Here is a 12,198-nt window from a genome sequence, read left to right on the forward strand (position 1 = left end):
CCGCAGCGCGCTTGCGACGTCGCCTGATTACGCGATCGAGCGAGCTGACCTACAATCATTTTTTATTCCGGGGAATTTCTGATCGAGGCTCAATACCATCAGGCTGGATTATCCAGCGACGCGTTAACACTCGATTTTCTATTTTTGGAACTCCTGCATGCATCCGATAAATTTTCATGTATGGATGTGCCTGACTTCGACTCAAGGGTAATTGCGTTTATGCTGTCGATTATGAAAATAAAATGTTTAAGCTTTTAATAAAACGCGCGACTTTCAATTTGATGGAAATTAACACTTCAAGTGCAGCCACTCTTCGCGCGAGTCGGAGCTTCTCATAAACCTAGAACAGCAATATTCTCGCTCGATATGGCTGAAAGTAATATCAGCCCGTTAAGGGAAAATCAGTTGACCTACTAAGCGGCACGATACTTCAAAGTGCCGCGAACTGCATGAATGAAGAAGAAGCAGCAGGAGAAAATGAACCGCTTTGCGTCGTGTAGTGCGGCTAAAATCTCGGAAAACCTCTTTTCCGGAGTCATCCCGTCACTAGGGGATGCGGAGCTAAAGGAGCAGCAGCGCAGCGCGTGGCAACCATTGCGGGCGGGCGCGCACGCGATGTGCAAACGACGAGGCTATTAGCGTTTCCAGCGGAAAATCGCAATCCAGAGACAGTGTAGCGCGAGTATATGCGCGCGTATACAGGTATATATATATATATATATATATATATATATATATATATATATATATATATACATATCTATCCTGGCGCATACCCAGTTACGTAGTGGTCCTTGACTTTCCGAGCTAACTCGCTGTGACGCCGCTCGGCTCGAGCACAATAGAATTTTACGCGCGCATCTAATAGCGAGCGAAATAAAACGAGAGGAAGAGAGAGAGAGAGAGAGAGAGAGAGAGAGAGAGAGAGAGAGACTCCTTGAGGTCGGCTATGCACACCGGGGAAATTGCTCGAGCGCGTAAATTCACTAAACGCTCGACTGTTTTATCGCTTATGTATGTCGCGAGCTGCTTTCTGCGGTCGCAAATGCGCTAGTCTATCCTCGAGGGGAGTCGAAATTACGAAGAAGTTTTGTATGGCTCACTGTTAATCGATTGTTTCGCTTCATTTAATTATCACCGAATAAACGCCTATGATGCGTCTATCCATTGCTTATATACTGCTGCGAGGGTTCAAAAATAAACTTTTTCAAAATCCCCGTTGTTACGAATTACATATGAAATTTTTCCGTCAACAAAATCATTCGTTAACTTGCGCAAACAATTTTCCCACCCAACTTCAGATTGTATACAGCGACAGTGCCTTTACAAGCCCTGAGAAAAATTCTGCAAAAAAAACGAAAAAAGCTGCTCTGCAAGTACACCGTTCACCAACACGCGCGCACACCTCCCGTAAACATACCCCCGCATATACCGGAAAGCGTACGTACCGCCGACCACATTTCACGAATACTCCCTCTGCGTGCAACACACAATGCTCAAGGGCAAAAGGTAGCCGCGCGCGGCCGCAGAAGAGCAGCGTATAATACACCTATACGCGCACGTTAACGCGCAGACGTCGACAAACGCGCGACCGGCATTAAATCGGCCCGGTTTTACGAGTGTGTGTATGTGTGTGTGCCGTGCTGCTCGAAATCCGTCTCGACAGTAGCTCAACGCGGCCGGGCGACTTATCGCGGCTGCAGAGCGACGCACTGCTGCTGCAGACGCGCCAATATTTGCCCGGACTTGCCAATAACACTGGGCTGTACGAATGGACGTACAGAGACCAGCGGCACATATAATTCTCAAGCTGGGGGATTACACGTCGTGCACGTTCTCGCTATATCGTGCGCCAGGGCTATGGCCAGTGTGACGCTATCAGCTATAGCTTCTCGTCTATAGTTTGCGGAATTCTGAGGCTCTCTTTTCATTTGAATTCTCAGTCACGACTCGCGACAAAATTAATAAACGAGAGCCCGGATATAATTCGCCCAACATTCTCTCATAGCTCTCGTTTACGCGCGTGTTCGCACGTCCGTCCGATCCGGCCCGTCCTTAAAGTCCGAGGCTCTTGCACGCGATTGCCTCGGCGCGTCTTAATTGGTGCATTCCTCCTCCACTGCAGCCTACATCCTCGGTCCTACAAGTGTGCACCTCCTCTGGGTGTCCCGCGGCGTCTCCTCCTTACATTAGTTCATCGTGTCGTTTCTCGGCAGTCGCGCTCCTCTCTCTCTCTCCGTGCCAAACGGCGAGCGAGAGAGATGCAGACATATTCGAGCCACGTCTCGCTGGCCTATCGATAGCCCAATGAAGCAAATTTGCATCCATACGCGATGCGAGGGAACAAGCACGGGATACAATAAAACTGATTTCGCCTCATTTGACCAGGTGGGCAAAGCTCCTCCTTGTGTGTGTGCTGTATACTCCGCTGGTGCGCGATTATTGTGTGTGCGCGCGCATGTGTGTGTGTGTAATGTGTATGCAGACGCTCTCACTCTGTCCCTCTCTGTGTTCGCGACCAAGATAGATTGGAGCTAGCGCACGTGCACTTGGATCTGAAGCGACGAATATGTGCAAATGAATGCCTTATTCCAGCTGGTGCGCTGCCTCTGCTGTTGCATCGCGGTGTGTATAAGGAGACGGTGTGCGCACTGCTTTTTATTTTTTGGAGGCCCCGATGCCGGATCTACCTTTCTGCCGAGCGGCCCGCTGTGCCGCTGACTGAATTTTAATTGCAGCTGCACACGTCAAGACAGCGTTAAGCGGAATTATACGTGCGAGTATCGTCAAACTGCGTTGATTGTTAAGTGATTAGGGTACATTATATCACGTTAAGTAATTTTAGAATGGCCAACCCTCTAGTTTAAGAATGTTCCATCTCGATTATAAACTTCGTATCGATTCATCTGTTAAAATGTCCAGAGTTGAAGCTTGATTGAATTAACTAATTTCCTGCGTATTCGATATTGCAGATAAGACGATAATTAAAATACGATATGCTAAAGATAGTTCTCCGTTGTTTCGACTGCAGGCCAAATCAATCCGATCGATCGATCCGCGCGCACGTCTTCAATGCTCTTCGAATTTTAAGTGTTCTTCCTTGAAGCACCGTGTACTCAGAAATGAAGCATCGACAAAGACAGGTAGCCTTGCAAGAAAGTTAAAAGTCCAAGGATGCATTGCCTGCTGAATTCATTACGAGTTAAACGATCCTTGCATTGATTTCTAGGAAATACCTATAAATAGATCCTATACAACAATTCCCATCTTTTCAAGCGATCGCAAGACTATCTCGTGTCTTCTAGAAATACCCAAACAGTACATCACTGTACCCATACCTCGAATAAATCGACCGTTCACTCGCTCTTGGGATTATTTGTCTCAAGCCTCCAGAAAATTAGATAAAGCACAAGTGTAGCACACGAATACGCTCTCGCGATCGGCGCAGCAGATACGCACACAAAACACACGCGAAGGACCTCGCGAGCAAGATCGATGTGCTCGCGCAACGGGAGGCTGCGGGACGCTCGGTGGCCTGCTGGGTGAACCAGAAACATAGCGCAGGCATATCAAAGAAAGCAACGCGCTCGCCGGTGAGGAATGCAAAAGAAGGAGAAGTTGAATATCGAAGTGATTAAGGGAACACGAAAAATTATCTCTTTTTGCTTGCGCAAGCTGCCTGCTCGCGCGAGTTATTTGATTATTCGGGTCGGAATGTAAAACAAGTATTATGATATCTGCCAACGCGAACCGTAGATCTAAATTCAATTAATTTTTCTTTATACTCTTATCTCGGCTTATCGGTATCAAGCTTTATTACACTTGTGCATTATCTAGCTATTCCATGCTTGTGAAAATTCTATCCGACGATCTCGAATCTAGATCATCAGCATCAGCACGATATGTCACGCCTGATGATCTACTATCCTCTATATGACAATTTTTATCCACAACACATGCATGACGCACGTACGTCAGAAAACATCAAACTCGACCGTCGTGAATCACAGAGAGCAAACACGAGAGAGAGAGAAAGGAAGAGTTGAAGATGTATCGAGCCCGCTTCGGAGTAATATACAATAATAATGATTCAGCGGCAGGAGCCGTGCGAGGGACGCTTGCCACGCCTGTATGGCGCGCGAGATATCGGGGGAATATCCATAATTCAGTGGCCGACCGGCTCTGCCGCCGCTGGGAGAGAGAGAGTATAGAGGGAGACCGATCGCCGCCGGACGATTTGTTCATCGATTATGCAAGTGTTTGATGAGTTATGTTACAATTAAAGTCGCGCTTGCGCCTGCCGCGATTTATGCTTCGTATATATGTGGATAGGCATGGCCGATGTTTTTTAGGGTTTGTTTTTCACTCGGGACGCTAATAGTCGCTGATTATGCGATGCGTGTTTACCGAGTGAATGATTTATCGTAGAGATATACTTCCACATCGTGAATAGCTTTGTGGTCGTATGTTTGTTATTGATTGAAAAATTGAACATGTCGTTTGGAAGATTTTCGATTTTTATTCATCTAGTAGATAATTTTAAGGTTTTTCGCTTCGCTGAAATTCTGTTGACAAGACACGTCATGAATGTATTCCGGTTACTTATTCAACGCTTCCTCCTCGCGTGTCGTTCGCTCAAACATTCCGACCTACAAAAAAATGTACCTGTATATTGTAAAAACAAAAACGTCAGTTTTTGTTTTATAATCAGCGAAATCATACCCGATTCTAAAATTATAACCGTCAGCACACAACGAAGAATTTTCTCCCCTCGCATGGATACATTCTTAATCCCTCTTCTCAGCTCCGGACGTGCTCCATCAGAGCGACGAGATAAAGAGAAATAATTATAAACCTCAAACATCGCGCCTTAAACAAACCCCGGCGTGATCAAACAGAGATATCCCGGCAGACAGTGTACAACGACTTCACCATCGACGTGATCGCAACACTTTCTCGAGATTTTCCGCACAGCATATTATAATACCGCGCGTCGAGCGAGAAACTTCTCCCGAGTGTCTTACCGCGTAACGAATCTCTAACTCTCGTTTACAAAGGGTTACGTGGAACTGCGAACAAGGACGGATGCGTCGGGCGTGTTATAATGCACCGCCGCTGCGAAGTTGCGAATTTTAAGGCGAGCCGTGCGCGCAAGCGGGATGAGAATAACGAGAGCTGAGAGACGTTCATCTGTTGGGCAAACGAGAGAATATACGGGGATCAAGACAAAGCGTAAGAGGGCGAGTGTTGTATCAGCTGGAAAGTAAAGCGAACGGGGACGGAGGAGGGCGGCGTAATTGAGTGTTTGGATTTATAATTGAATAAGGAGAAAGTTTCGCCTCGATATTTTTATTCCGCGCAATTATCCCATAAGTTCGAAGTTGATCCCTTGGCGGACTTCCGTTTTGATGAAATTGGCATAGTACTATAATCGATAGCCCCTAAATAAATACGGCTCACAACCAAAGGGCGAACCACCGCCTTCCGCCCATCAGCAGTGTTACGTCGGAATGTGCGAAACCCACCAATATACTTACGGTGTCGAGTCCCTATCTTTGGCTATTATTTATTATTTTTATTTATTCAAAAGAAATCCCTTTTGGCTACCGCAGACGCGGTCACTGCCTTCCGGGAAAGGGAGCCGGATAACGAAATCACTTTAAAGTCGTTAGAATTTTAAGAGCAACTACGATTTTATTCACTCGATTAGAAAAGAAAGAGAAAAGTACCTTTTACAATATGTGTGGGTCTGTGTGTATGGATGTATCGATGTCTCAGTAGGAAGCTGCAGCTGTGGGTCCTTGGCGCTCTGGAGCCTGGCGTCGGTGGTTCAGTGCGGTCAGGCTGGTGTGCGTCTCGGTCCTCGTAGCTTGTCCCTCTTTGAAGCAGGTGTTGACAGATGGGTGCTTCGATGTGTCGGCTCTCTTTCCGTGATGAGAGAGGACGGTGAAAGTGGCGTTTGTCTTATTCTTGACAAGATCACTTAGTTTTTGTATAAGCTATTCTTTCTCGAACTCTTTAACGTATCTGCACTTTTCAATTGGTTTAGTGCGCACTAGTTTTATTGTGGCGACAAAGTTCGTCCGCGATGTTCTGGCTTGCAACTAACTGATTCGATACTGATTTGAATAGTATAACCGATATCGACTGGATCTGGCGACTAGCAGCGATTCGTTTAGTATGACGAGTTCAAGGAAACTGACCATGTGCACCCTTTTGCTCCCGGCCTTTATATACTGGAAATTCTGTAGCCTCGATTTTCCATATTAGGAGTGCCTAATATTCTCACGACACTTCTTTTTGACTTTGCGTGACCTCGTAAAATTTTTATTACCTTGAGTTTTTAGGAAAAGCGTCTTGTGACAGCTCTCCTGCTGCTTTTCGTCGCCTGCGTACTGTCATGTGTAGCTTTTCCCGATTCGTTTTCGGGAGAGCGTGCTCGACCGATGCTTGCTCGTCGCATAGCTATTTTGATTTTCGTCGCTTTTCGTGAGGAATATCGCGACTCGTTCAGTGACATCTTTTTATTTCGTCGTTAACCATTCTTTCGGATCCTATTTTTGTAGGAATACGTTGTGGTGGGAAATACTGCTTCTTGCGGCTGCTGCGATGACGATGCTCGCGAGTGTTTCACGTATGTGTGTTTCTTGTTTCGTGCGTAGAAAAATTGTGTGACCTACTTAAATTGGTGTCGTAGGCGCGTAATGGAATCGGGGATTCCATTACAGCAGCACACAGCACGCGTAAGAACTCAATCGTGAGGCTGAGCAAAGGGTCCGCTGCAGTTACATGCGCATACTCCGTAAGGTGCCAGAACTCTTGCGCTATCCGAGCAACAGTTTCCAATGCACGATCGCAGCAAAGAGGAAAGGATGCATATATAGACGCCAGAGAGCGAAGCACAGATCGAGTCGTAGCCAGAAGCGAGCGAGCCGTAGCGAACAGACTAGACGTAACTGTGCGCGCGGAGCGAGGCAGTAGCAGATCCGCACACATCAATGCGGGTCCTCATTACACCGCGATAAGCCTGGGCTAACAAAGCACAGGAGCAGAACAGCCGCGAGAGAGAGAGAGAGAGAGAGAGAGAGAGAGAGCCGGCTGTTGGCTGAATGCGCGAGGCATAACTAAGCGGGGACTCAAACAGCGCAATCAGGACGGCTAACAAAGATGCGCCTCTGCGCGCGTGCCTGACGTGCAACGCTAACCTCTCGGAGAAAGAGGGACTCTTGCGTCAGGAACATATAAGCAGAAACGCCGCCGGAGGTATGTGCGAGCTCCCGCGAGTACTGCTAGACATGTGCGCCGACGAGTAACTTTGACATACGGGACAACGACGAAAGTTTCGCTACCATTTTCCCATATACAGCTTCTTAATTTTTGAATACACAGCAGCTTCCAAGAACGTTTAGTCCTCGCGGCGAATCGAACAATTACAGGGATCTACAATGGCAGTAGTAGCTCAATAGCACCAATCCCTATAGCTCGACAATCAAATCAATCGCCTAATCCATCAAACCTCGCTCGCGATAACAACAGTCGCGCAGAGAGGCCGCGCGTTATAGAACTAGGCCGCCGCCGTCGCCGCAAATCCCGGCCACAGTGCAACAATTTAATATACTAGCAATCGCATTTGCGGCTGCGCAAACTCTCTAGCTGTAGCAGCAGTAGTCTCTCGCACTATCCGCGTGTATATCCCTCTCGCTTGCGTCCCAAAGTCAATCGTTTTAATTACGAGCGGCTCAACCGAACTTCCGCTGCGATGCTGTTGCTGCGATTGTTTCTGAGCCCTTGTGATTGAAATCGAGAGAAGGAGGAGGCAAGCTTGCACGCACAGGCTTAGAGCTTGCGGCGCGCACCGAAGCCTTGTTAGGTGCATGACGGATGGACGAAATTGCAGTCGACTGCGGGATGCTGCAGCCGAGTATAGTCTCGCTCGATCGCTTGCTTGCTCGCTTACTACACTCTCCGACTGCATAGCTTATTGATGGACTATATAGCTCGATCTCGTGCTATGGATCTCGTGTCCTGCGTCGTTGAGGTGTGCGACGCTATTGGCGTAGCCTAATTATTATTGTGGCTCCTTGTGTAATATAATTTTGTATGGCTATTTATCAAGAATGAAGTATAGTGAATTTTTATTCACGAAACGCCCTTCGATGAACAAGGCTATCGCCTCGCAAAATCGGATCGATGTTCAAGACACTCCCAAGTCTCAAATATCCATTAACCGGAGGCGATAATGACTATGCTCTCGTGACAATACAGTCCGCGAGCCGCGAGATAAGCTCAGCCACTGTAAAGACAGTCCCATATCCTCTCTCTGGGCAAAGAGCAAAACAAATTCGCCTTAAAAATCTGACGAAAGCGCGAGGCGGCAGAAGACGTCGCGCGGGGAATCCCAACCGGAAATCTCCGGGTCAGATAAGTCGATGGTCTACGAGCGGGCGGGCGTCGGCCGCTATGGCTCTAGCGCAGTCGCGGGGAATCAAGATGGCAGTAAAGCCGGTAATTATCCGCGATTCATGGCCCGAGCGGGACTTCTTATCCCCGAGAGACTCTCTCTTGAGAGAGAGAGAGAAAGAGAGAGAGAGGGAGAGAGAGAGAGAGAGAGAGAGAGGGAGAGAGAGAGAGAGAGAGAGAGAGACGCGGCGCTACTTGCGAGCTGAGCCGAGCCCCGTCCAATGAATTAATCGCCTTTCCCAATAACTCAGACCTGGCCACGCGAGAACTTTAACGAGAGAAGACAAAATGAAGTGCATTAGCTCTCGCTGCTGCGAGGAGGCTCTTGAAATAAATAAAAGTCCTAGGTATTACTGTATATAGGTACCGAGAGGGTTCAACCGAATGCGAAGATTGAGGCTAAGTTCATATTAGCCCAGAGGGTATGACGAAGCATTTTCCTCGCTATATATACGGTGCAGCTTTTAATTATTTTCTGGTATTCGATATAGCTTCGCTCTATGCCCTTCCGCTCCGTGATGTTCCGCAAAGTCGTAGGGATTGCGAGGGCGCGCGTTAAATAAACTTCCGTGAGTTCGCTATTACATGCCTACGCCACTGGTGCAAGTGTCGAATTATCCGACGCGGTTACCGCGCCAACGCATTATTACCTCGTATAACCTACCCCTCGCGCGCGCGCGCCGCTGCTCCAATCCCCGTCTCCTCGTAGCTCTATCCCTTTGATGGCTGATTCTAATACAAAAGTTTATACTGCCGATACGGCCGCGTATCTCGGAGGGTGTATTATATGCGCGCTTGCGCTGCCTAATCATGCTTCTTATGCCGCGTTAATATAGCTTTTTGAGTGGTGCTTTACGATCAAACTTCACTGCGCCGTCTGCCTACGTATAATGCAAGTTTGATGATGAAATTTTCATTGACATCGTTCGTAAATATATTCGCAGTGCACGAGGTTGCTTAAATTGTTTCTAAGAGTTGACAAAATCGGCTCTTCGAGCAAATCAATCCGGAAACGCAGCCCCACTGGCTGCAGCGTCGACAGGAAGGAGAAGTGCCACCGCGAACAAGAGGCAGAGGAGTAAATGACGTACCAGCAGTAGCAGCAGTACCAGAGAGCGATTGCAATTTGGCAAACAGAGAGAGAGAGAGAGAGAGAGAGAGAGAGAGAGAGAGAGAGAGAGAGAGAGAGCTCGGGAGAGAGAAGCAGCGGAAAGACGATTCCATTAGACGAGGCCGGCTGCGCATACCGGGTATCTCCTTGCCCCAAAGGAAAAGGCTTACGCGCGCGTTACAAGCGAAAGAGCAGGGCCCAGGGGGTGTTGGCGAGCTCTCTCGCGGAAGCCGAGTTCATAGTTGCTCCGCTGCGAGAGAGAGAGAGAGAGAGAGAGAGAGAGAGAGAGAGAGAGAGAGAGAGAGAGCCACTGCCGCCGCGCGTCGACGGATCCGCGGCTGTACAACCTCGGCGATATGCCTGCGCTCTCGTGCGGATATATTATATTTAGGACAAGGTAAACATATAACGCCGGATGGAGAGATGCGTTCGTCTGTCTGCGCGCTCTCGTGTTTGCTTTAATCTCGCGTTTGAGACAGCGGGGAGCAGGCTGAAAACTTAATTACTTTGAAAAATAAGAGCATATAAGCCCGCAATTCCTTCCGTCGAGGGATTCGCTCTGTACACTTGATATACGTATGCTAATCAGCCGGCCATCTGTACGGTGCAGTATGATGTTGGAACGATTCGACTCGACGCAATCTTTTCCGAACTCTCGGCAGCCAGCTGCATTGTAAGCCAAGTTGTATACGCACACGTCTAGCCGCGCCGCGGGTGTAACTGCATCATGGTCGTCGTTGGCGCAAGCGAGAATTTAGTTAGCAACGGTAGTCCGCATCTCATGTTAGTCTGATTACTCGCAAAGACCCGGATGTGTGGCTTGTTGTTTCAAGCCGGATAACGAGGACGCACGCGTATATTCTCGGCTGCGACGCGTCGCTGCTACCACCCCCCTGGGACAACGGGAGATGCAGTTGAACGGGAGGAAGGAACGGGTGTGAGTGTATTGCGCTTGCGACGGTTCGAGAGTAAGAGGTGTGGATGCAGAAGTTAATTTGATGGGTATGATGAGGTGTGTGAGAGAGACGTTCAGTATAAGGGCGGATTCAAATCGAACGGCGATCGAACGACACAAGAAGAATAAAGAAAATTGCAGTACTCTGTAAGCGTTCAAAATATTACTTATTATATTACCTTTTTCAGAAAAACTTGCATAACAGGCGCGATGCCTGAGCAAAACAGCGTTATAAAACTGTCGATCTGTCGTAAAAAACGTGAAAACATTCTGTTGACAAACATGCACAACGATCCGGAAAGAACGAAAGAAATATTCCAAAAAAAAAGATCGAGAGAATAATCCATCCACGCTAAGCGAAAGAGGATACAGGAACAGAGTGGCAGAGAGACGCCGGCGCTTATAATGCATTTCTCCTGTGTAAACTCCAATCCAATTAAGGCAACATGCACGCGATACGTTTCGTTGCATTACATATGCTGTACGTTCTCGCGAGAACGAGTTCGCCCGCGCATCCGGTGATGCGCGTTTCAACCTATATATACTCCCTCCAGAGCAAGCTTACGCGTACATTGAAAAAAACTAGTTACTCTTTCGCTTCTCGCGTATTATTTATACCTGTACGTGCGATTTTTCATTTTTCTCTGCGATGCGCACGATACCGAGAGCGGCAGCAGCGAACTGAAACTCGATTTGCGAATTAATCGAGTTTAATGCGTTTGGGCGACGAGCTCTGGTATAATGCGCTGCACCTACCGAAAAAAGCCCGCGATATGATTACGGATCTGAGGATAAACTGCCACGTGTATTTCGGAAGGCGAGTTGTTTTGGCGAGACCCGTAGCTTGTAGCGGCGGGATAACGGTTTGCAGTTTGAATCCGCGCACGACGACGAGATGTTATCTGTTTAATTCTTTCGTTGATGGAGCATTAATAATTTTGTTGATGCTTTTGAATCACGAGGGTATCGAGCGTCTGATCGCGCGAAGAATCATTGCTTCATTTACGGTGTTCTTAATTTTTGAAGTTTCCATTCGTGGAAAATTAACAACTGAACCGTTCTTTGCTATTGCGTACGTATTATAACTCGATTGGCTTTATCGACGCGCTAACGAGCATCATCGTGACAATCCGCATTGATAAGACAACAAATTACCCAATAAAAATTTAAGCTTCCCTTCTCGAAGACAGCGAGCGAGCTACCGCGTGCCGTCCCACATCCTTAACGGTACACGTAAGCAGCTCCTTAATTAAAACAACGAAGTATTTAGCGATCATTTACGGACTTCCTACTTAGCCGTCTCCTTGCTCGTCTCCGTTCTCCATTACCTCGCGAGCGTCCCAATAACCATAAAGCTTGCGCTGCTGCTGTAGCGGCCCTTCTCGCGTATACCTATATGTATACACACACAGCGACGAGGAAAAGCATCCGCCGCGAAAGAAAAAAATGCAGAAGCGTTGAGAGAGGAGAGATGGCGATAGCCTTTGATGTTTATGGGATTTGATTATACTTAGGCAGAATCGACTCCGCTATGTTTATTATCGAGTCGAGCCAATCGATTCTCATTCGCCCACTGCGACGGCGCAGACAAAGAACTACGAGATAGAGTTTTCGATCTACTTCAGCGTATTCTCGGGAGCAATTATAGAGCCGATTGGGAATTGTAAACTGA

The sequence above is a fragment of the Nasonia vitripennis genome, chromosome 1 (assembly GCF_009193385.2).
Source record: "Nasonia vitripennis strain AsymCx chromosome 1, Nvit_psr_1.1, whole genome shotgun sequence".
Lineage (NCBI taxonomy): Eukaryota > Metazoa > Arthropoda > Insecta > Hymenoptera > Pteromalidae > Nasonia > Nasonia vitripennis.